This window comes from Gobio gobio (assembly GCF_949357685.1).
Source record: "Gobio gobio genome assembly, chromosome: 17".
NCBI classification, from domain to species: domain Eukaryota; kingdom Metazoa; phylum Chordata; class Actinopteri; order Cypriniformes; family Gobionidae; genus Gobio; species Gobio gobio.
Window position 1 is genome coordinate 23,320,520 of NC_137110.1, and position 3,580 is coordinate 23,324,099.

Sequence of the window (3,580 nt, forward strand, 5' to 3'; positions counted from 1 at the left end):
AATAAAGAAACAAGTTGTGCACAATTATTCATAAAGCCAGCTTGCTTTCATTTTTCGATGCAGATTTACATTTATTTTTTCATTTAGCAGATGCTTTTATCAAAAGTAAATTAGCTTTAGTTTTATCTGCAACTATTTTTATTAAATGCTTATTATATTTGCTTATTAAATAAATGCACATTCACAGGGACAGATGAAAATGAGCTATTTTGGCTTGATCACATTATACATCACCAATGTAAATGTGTATTGTCCTTAAGTCATGGTTTGTATTATAAAATATAAAAAGATAAATACAAGTAAAAACATGCACAAACATAATATAAGTTTGTTAATTTCTTATAGGGTTTTTTTTCTTCAGAAAACATCTGACTTAGTGGACAGCTTTTTTTTTAAAAGTCAGTTACTGGGGGGAATAACTGACGCTCCTGTGCTCCATATACGGCCTCTTCTGAGCTACGTGTTGAGGAGGCACAAGTGCCTTCTATTGGGTCTTGGCAGGCAGAAGTGCTTCCTGTGAGATTCTGTAAGGATAGGATGCCTAATGTACCATGAATTTATGCTTCAGTATAAAGTTTTTTCCAGGATAAAAAAATCAAATGAGATCAGAGAATGAGCATGAATTACATGAACCCTTGACATCAAAAGTAGAACAACACTCATTTAGCAACTATGGCCTTTAGTTTAATGGCCTAATGGCCTTAGTCATCCAATTTTTTCTACAAGATTGGTCCAGATAAAAAAAAAAGGTTGTCTAATCTTGTTCAGAAAAGTAAGACTGGTTACCTCTTGTCTCACTGCTAGCTGGTCAGACTAGTTCTCAAGACAAAGATTGCAACTGACCCCTACGTTATTCAGTATACTTTATTTTATACACCGATGATAACATTATGACCGGTGAAGTGAATAACATTGATAGCAAGTGAACATTTTTTCCTCAAAGTTGATGTGTTAGAATCAGGAAAAATTAGCAAGTGTAAGAATTTGAGTGAGTTTTTTTGACAAGGGCCAAATTGTCTAGACGACTGGGTCAGAGCATCTGCACAACTGCAGCTCTTGTGGGGTGTTCCCGCTCTGCAGTGGTCAGTATCTATCAAAAGTTGTCCAAGGAAGGAACAGTGGTGAACCAGTGTCAGGGTCATAGGCGGCCAAGGCTCATTGATGCACATGGGGAGAGAAGGCTGGCCCGTGTGGTCCGATCAAACAGACGAGCTACTGTAGCTCAAATTGCTCAAGAAGTCAATGCTGGTTCTGGTAGAAAGGTGTCAGAATACACAGTGCATCACAGTGCTGTATTGTGACTGCTGTATCGTTTGCTGTATGGGGCTGCATAGCTGTAGACCAGTCAGTGTGCCCATGCTGATCTCTGTCCACTGCCAAAAGCACCAACAGTGGGCACGTGAGCATCAGAACTGGAGCATGGAGCAAAGGAAGAAGGAGGCCTGGTCTGATGAATTACGCTTTCTTTTGCATCATGTGGATGGTCGGGTGCGTGTGCATCACTTACCTGGGAAACACATGGCACCAGGCAAGCTGGCGGAGGCAGTGTGATGCTTTGGGCAATGATCTGCTGGGAAAGCTTGGGTCCTGCCATCCATGTGGATGTTACTTTGACACGTTCCACCTACCTAAGCATTGTTGAAGACCATGTACACCCTTTCATGGAAATGGTATTCCCTCGTGGCTGTGGCCTCTTTCAGCAGGTTCAGGAATGGTTTGAGGAGCACTACAATGGCCTCCACATTCCTCAGATCTCAATCCAATCGCACATCTGTGGGATGTGCTGAATAATCAAGACTGATCCATGGAGGCCCCACCTCGCAACTTACACTTAAAGGATCTGCTGCTAACATCTTGGTGACAGATACCACAGCACACCTTCATGGGTCTAGTGGAGTCCATGCCTCAACGGGTCAGGGCTGTTTTAGCAGCAAAAGGGGGACCAACACAATATTAGGTCATAATGTTATACCTGAATGGTGTATATTCAGTATTTACTTTGCTCACGCAGGTTTTTGCCAACATCTATCCATCTATCTTCTGACAGTTGTTTGCATGAAAGTGTAGAAGCTGACAGGCATCTTCATGTGATATAATGAAAACAAAGTACACTTTGAATAGTCAAAAGCACCCAAAGAGTCTGGGTTATGTAAATGTTGATCTTGTTTTAACTTCTCATCATGGCTAAAATGTATGGTTGTTGACTTGCTCATCAGACATCATGCATTGTAAATACGTTTTGGAGAATCTTCAATCATCTTTTCCATCTTTTCCAGCAGCACCTGACCTATCAAGAATAGCACTTATCACTCTATTCATTTTCTGTTTGTCTATTTAAAAAAATAAAATAAAAATTCCTATGTGTTCTGTTCTAGATTATTTGAGACTTGTTTTACAGCACTTGCATATTGTTGCCCTTGACTGTCCAAGTTGCTTCTATTGCACTCATTTGTAAGTCGCTTTGGATAAAAACGTCTGCTAAATGACTAAATGTAAATGTAGAATGAAAACAGAGTCACTTTTACATAGGTCTAATGTTCTTCAATAGGTGCTAGTCCTTGGTCTCCTGGAGGAAATTACAATTAGCTTGGACGCTGGCTGGCCATTTCTTCTTGTGCTGTGTGGATTTTCCCAGGATGATTAAAAAAGTAGTAGGCCTAGTATAAGAAAAATAAAATAATAATAATTGATTTTAGTGGAATAATGAACTATTCATCTGGAATAGTTGGTTATTTCCCCCTCTCATAAAATGTTCCATGTCCTCCCAAAAAAGCTAAAATGTGGACCATAGAATATTTTTCGCTTTAACAAAAATCACAGACTAATCAACATGTAACCTAAATTAAATCTCTCTAACACACGATTAGCTGGAATTACCAATGCTTCTCGTCTTCTTGCTGATGAGTGTATTTTCGGTTACAATGACAAACTCAGACCAGAAAATCCAGTCGAGTGGTTAACTATTTTGTTTATTCAATAACACATTACATCTACCCAAAAATCCTTGTAAAGGGCCTAAATATGGACCATAGTATATTTTTTCTCTTTAACAAAAATCACCAGAATAATCAATATGTAACCTAAATGAAAACTATCTAACACACGATTAGCTGGAATTATCGATGCATGTCGTCTCATTTGCTCGGTGACGTGACAATGAATGACAAACTCAGACCAGAAGATCCAGTCGAGACGAGTGGTTAACTATTTTTTTTATTCAATAACACATTACATATGAAAAATCATGCAACAAGGGGATGCTTCATGGCAGAAAAAAAAGTATTACAATATTTTATTCCAAATCAATTAAAAAGACAGTGGGCTACTTGCACAACAAAATGAAAGACTCATTCATGTTAGAGGCAGGCAACAAGTGTCATGCCGTGTGGCACAACCATAGACTGTAAAAAAACACAACCGATCAGGTCTAGAACGCTACTTTTTATTCATCAAAGCTAAAGTCGCGCGCTTGTTGGATAGACAATGCAGCTGAATATCGCGTTCTACGTCACGTCTAGACTACTTTCAAGGCAAGCGCGTGCATGTGGTACTAGCGACAGGACGCTGTATTTACGACACA